This window comes from Zea mays, chromosome 5 (assembly GCF_902167145.1).
Source record: "Zea mays cultivar B73 chromosome 5, Zm-B73-REFERENCE-NAM-5.0, whole genome shotgun sequence".
Classification (NCBI taxonomy): domain Eukaryota; kingdom Viridiplantae; phylum Streptophyta; class Magnoliopsida; order Poales; family Poaceae; genus Zea; species Zea mays.
In genome coordinates this window covers 83,904,776-83,910,763 of record NC_050100.1, presented here as the reverse complement: position 1 = coordinate 83,910,763, position 5,988 = coordinate 83,904,776, and the positions used below count along the sequence as shown (strand labels likewise).

Sequence of the window (5,988 nt, the reverse complement as noted above, 5' to 3'; positions counted from 1 at the left end):
CCGCTCGCACTCGCTGCGCGGTGGACCGCAGGGACAAACAGTAACTCTGCAAGGTGGGACCACTACGCGCTGGGAAACTGAATCGTTTCTCGGCAACGAGCTCAGGGAAGGTATTTTTTGGACCTTCGGCTCCCCGAAGCTTAAGAGACTTTTTTCACGGATCAAGCTCGTTACGAAAAACGATCTAGCACCGCGAAAGGGGCTACTGTTGGGTCTATGCTTCGTCGCCGAAGGTCTTCTAGGAAGAAGCGGCTTTCGGCTGAAGCTGTTTGTATGAGATGGCCGAAGGTTCCTTTTCATGAAGCTTCGGTATTACAAATCGACTTAAAGATAGAATGACCTTTTGGTCCATAAAGGTTTGAGTCAATGTTGTAAACTTTTATGAGGGGCATAATTGTAATTCCTCACAGGCTGTGTCCTGTGCCTATAAATAGTGAACAGTATTCCTTTACTGTTCACGCATTCTGGTAATTGCAATCGAATCTTTCAGGATCCAATCTTTGACAAGGCAGAGGTATTATTGTATTCAACAATTCGATATATTAAATAAATATAAGATAATATAATTTGTCTATGATTTATTTACCTTTTTATACCCTTCATTTTATGTTATCTCATACAATCTATTGAAATTTTATTACGAAGACTTGAGCTTCGTAATTATGTTCTCCCCAACCTTCGTCCAAGGCTCATTATCCTCAGAAGGGAATAATGTTTCATGGACGAAGGGCGTTAACATTTAACATTTTATGTTGCCTTGTTCTTAATTCATAGCATTTGAGAACAAGTCCCCAACAATATATATATATATATAAACCGTAGTGATGCATGATCATTTGACTAGTGGGCTAATCATGAGATACTTATGATTAATAGATTTATGTCGTGAATTAGATATAACTTATGCAATTAGTTTTACAATTAGTGCATGTTTAGTTCTCCTAATTGACAGTCAAAATTGAATTAAAATTTAGTACAATGGATCAAAACACTAGTGCCGTGTTTTGACGACACCTTTAGCATAATATTATCGGATGTCGACCCACTAAAAAAACATTATACACATTCTCCAATCTGCAGACTATTGCACATTCCGGTTGAAGTTACTGATTAGCGTTGGTTTTTGTTATATATTCGTTTGTTTTAATATGTTTTCGTGTAGATGGATAATTGTATATTCGTATATCCTCCTATTGTTCTTCTTTTTGTCAATCCCGCTTTCGCTCCTGTTTTTGATGGTAACTAACGCTTTCTAACCAACATGAAATCAAGTATATATATATTCGAATAACTAGAGTAAGTCCAGACCAGACTGTGCCATCTGGTGGTTTAGGGAAAATTGCTGGTGAGTAGTCTGAACACTTGATGCTTCTGATTTTCTGGATGTAATTTCTGAGCAAACATATGCTTAGTCATGTAGAATTACCGAAGGACTATTTTAGTGCAAAGTTACTGAGATCATTACTGAGTGATAAATGGAAGAAATATGTATTAGTAGTGAACATTATGTAGTTATTACTGAATAATATGTAGTTATTACTGAAAGATCTATAATTATTACTGAACAATCTATAATTATTACTAAACATGTGTATAATTTACCAGTTTAAACTTTACATATATATATATACACTATAACTATATGTGCGTTACAGTTTCTATATATCACATGGATAGATTTTGTTATAATAAAACATAAAAATATGTGCGTTTTAATGGTTATTGTCGGGTATCGTAATTAGGGGTACCTAGATTACGCCCCTAAACATGCTTAACAGTTAAATTACCATAAGCACGATTCGTCAGAGAATCCACTCATCGGCCGCTCAAAACTCTGCCCCGCCTAAGCCTGCCCTCGGGCGAGGGCAACATTCGGGGAAATCCTCGTCCCGCTCGAGGTCCCCTCTTCACGGAATGGCAATTTCTGCCATGCCCGAGCCCATCTCGGACAAGAGGACAACCTCGTGCCCAACGTCAGTCAAAGGTCACGAGAACCGCAGAGACATGAGCATTTAATGTAAATGCCTGCCCCAGGTGACACCTCAGTCGAACAGGGAGTGACGTGATTATGGTCCCATCCAGTTTCACGAACTACGATGACACACGCCCGAGAATAACGACCACTGCTCCTCCACGCCGTCTCGGCTGTACTCAAACAACTCCGTACGGGACGTGTGTACTTCAAGGCATGGTCTCACCTGGGGAGGAAACTCTGTCTCGCCCGAAGTTGACCTCAGCCTAGGAGAAAACTCCGCCTCGCCCGAGCTCGGCTTCAGCCAACTACCACGGCAACAACTCCCAGCGAATCTCGCAGAAGGCCACTCTGACAACTATACTAACCCCTCCCTATACGACTGCATGCCCTAAAGCAGGCTCGGCCAAGGCTTCAGAAGGAACCTCTGTCTCGTCTGAGCCTGGCATCGGCCTAGATAACATCGACCAAAGAACGTCATCAATTCCTCCGTGCAGGCTGCCGGTAATGGGATGGCTACAGTGCCAATGTCAAGTATGCATTATGCCATATATGATGGATTACCATACGCTTTTCACCATACCTATCACTGTTTCAACAACCATGACTCTGATAGCGCCTCCATTAGATAGGCTCGGGTACACGTCCGAACCCCAGACCCTGGCCTCGGCTCTCTGCACAGTCAAAGATGCAAATACAGGGATCAAATATCCTCCTCCTGGCTCAAGTCAATAGCAAGTACAAAGGCCACACCGAGGGTCATACCAGCTACAGGGGCTCAGACACATCTCCTCTCCCATACGTGACAAACCGTGGCGCTCCTGGGAGTCCTCCTTGAGGCTATAAATAGAGGAGACCAGGGCTTCATTCAAGGAGGAGAACAGTTCATGGTTTTTCACCTCCACGACCGATATTGGCACTTGCCCTAATCATCACCAGGGACATGAGAACTTCTCCCTCTACCGACCGGCTTGTATCCCATACTACAAGCACTTAGATGCAAGTAATATAAGTCTAACCCCCTCTGCTGGAAGTAGGCCATTTCTTGCCCGAACCAGGATAAAGGCTTGTGTGATTGTGTCTCCTTGCATCACCCATCTGGGTCTGGGCACGCAACACTAATTCTCTAGTCGGTAGGATACTCGGATCAAAACACCAACAATTATATAGGTGTGAATGTAAAGCCTACAACCAAGGTTCAAACCGTCACTTATGCACAATTTTACTTTTTTGCATTAAACAAGACTGGTGCTTTATATAGTAGAGATTTTTTAGTGAAACTTGATTTTTCTTTCTTTTTATTATGGCATATGCTCTAGTTGATGGCTTGATGCTCGTACATATATTCATATTAGTCTAATACTCATGCGTTGCGACGGTACCCAACTATATTTGAAGATATTGATTGTGTGACTAAGCGACACTTGAGAGTTTTAATGGACCCTCCACATAAAAATACCCATAATAAATGAATTTTATGTCAAAGTGAACAAATTGTTCATATACCAGATATTAAACTGGTAAAATAAATATTACACTTGATCTTAGCCAAAAGACTAAAAAATGAGTTGAAAAGGATCCCCTTTGCTAGAATTAAATTATAGCCAATGTTTTGGCTTAGGACTTGGGAGCGAGAATATGGTGTAGATCTGATGCCCTGACCAAAATCATCATTGAGATTCCATAGGTAACACAAGCAAATTCATTTATGGTGATGACCTAACAATTTTCTCCAAGTTCAGCAAGACATACAAAAGCACAAGTACACCAACAAGATCATTCCTGAAATACAAAATACAACAAGTTTATCCTCTAATGCTTAACAAGCTTACTGAAATACATACTTGCTCCTGCCTTTAGAGTACCATATTAAACAATAAAAATGTAACTAGCTCTGCATGGATTAGAAACATACGTCAAACCCAAGTAGCTCAGTGACCCGCTTGGCAATCCAGGGCTTCATCATGTCCAACTTGACCTTTGACCTTGATATATCTACCTACCAAGCACAAAATCGCTGGATCAGAGATAGCCCTTGCAGACAACAGCTATATATCCCTAAAGTATTGTGCGCTCATTATAGCCAAATTGATAAATAAAGGGTATGAGTGAAAGAACGAACTGGCCAGATGGTCAAGCTCGGACGCAAACTTCTGCATCTTGAGCCGCTTGGCTTGCATATTTGAGAAGCTTGTGTCCTGGTTGATGAACGTCCCATGCGAAACACGACAATTAGAGTGGTCTCTACCTATAATAGATCCGACGAGAACAACCGTGACCAGAAAAAGCGCACGTTAAGTGAAAGTCGCCTAGAGGGGGGGGGTGAATAGGCAAATCTGAAATTTATAACTTAAAAAAACAAGCTACAAGCTGGGGTTAGCGTTATAATTAAAACCGAGTCCGAAAGAGAGGGCGAAAATAAATCAAGCAAGAAATAAGGCGGATGACACGGTGATATGTTTTACCGAGGTTCGGTTCTTGCGAACCTAGTCCCCGTTGAGGTGGTCACAAAGACCGGGTCTCTTTCAACCCTTTCCCTCTCTCAAACGGTCACCTAGACCGAGTGAGCTTTCTCTTTAATCAAACGGGTCACTTAGACCCCTTACAAGGACCACCACAACTTGGTGTCTCTTGCTTTGATTACAAGTGTCTTGAGAACAAGAATGGAGGAAGAAGAAAGTGATCCAAGCGACAAGAACTCAAATGAACACGAAAATGTCTCTCTCACAAGTCACTAAGTGTTTGGAGTGGTTTTGGACTTTGGAGAGGAGTTGATCTCTTGTTTGTGTCTTGGAGTGAAGTCTAGAGCTCTTGTATTGAATGCAATATGCTGGAAACTTGGATGCCTTGAATAGTGGTGGTTGGGGGTATTTATAGCCCCAACAACCAAAACAGCCGTTGGGGAGGGCTGCTGTCGATGGGTGCACCGGACAGTCCGGTGCGCTAGCCACGTCATCCAATCGTTAGGGTTCTGACGGTTTCGACCGTTGGAGCTCTGACAGCTTGGGGCACCAGACAGTCCGGTGCCGCACAAGACATACACTATTCCTTGTCCGGTGCGCCTTCTGGCGCTGCTCTGACTCTACGCGAACTGTCCGCACACTGTTCACGTTGTCAGTCGACCGTTGCGCTGGCGACCGTTGCTCCGCTTGGCACATCGGATAGTCCGGTGCCATACCGGACAGTCCGGTGAATTATAGCGGAGAGCGGCCTCAGAAACCCGAAGGTGAGGAGTTCAGCCTGTACGGTCCCTAGTGCACCGGACACTGTCCGGTGGCACACCGGACACACCGGACAGTCCGGTGCGCCAGACCAGGGTTCTCTTCGGTTTCTCCTTTCTTTTGAACCCTAACTTGTATCTTTTTATTGGTTTGTGTTGAACCTTTAGCACCTGTAGAATATGTAATCTAGAGCAAACTAGTTAGTCCAATTATTTGTGTTGAGCATTTCAACCACCAAAATCATTTAGGAAAAGGTTTGACCCTATTTCCCTTTCAATCTCCCCCTTTTTGGTGATTGATGCCAACACAAACCAAGGCAAATATATAAGTGCAGAATTGAACTAGTTTGCATAAGGTAAGTGCAAAGGTTGCTTGGAATTAAACCAATTTATATTTATACTTGATATGCATGGATGCTTTCTTTTATTTAACATTTTGGACCACGCTTGCACCACTTGTTTTGTTTTTGCAAATTATTTTGGGAGATCTTTTCAAAGTCTTTTTGCAGATAGTCAAAGGTATATGAATAGAATTGCAAGAAGCATTTTCAAGATTTGAAATTTTCTCCCCCTATCTCAAATGCTTTTCCTTTGACTTAAACAAAACTCCCCCTCAATGAAATTCTCCTCTTAGTGTTCAAGAGGGTTTTAGATACTAATTTTGAAAGAGGTCATACCAATTTGAAATGTATCAAAGATAAGATACCAATTGAAAACTTCTTTAAAAACTTTTTGAAATTGATGGTGGTGCGGTCCTTTTGCTTTGGGCTAATACTCTCTCCCCCTTTGGCATGAA

The 5,988-nt window shown here is 42.3% G+C and overlaps 1 pseudogene; it reads right to left on the bottom strand.

The window, feature by feature from the left end:
* Positions 1-3,372: 3,372 nt before the first annotated feature.
* On the bottom strand, positions 3,373-3,540 carry LOC111589484 (uncharacterized; annotated as a pseudogene).
* Positions 3,541-5,988: the final 2,448 nt, after the last annotated feature.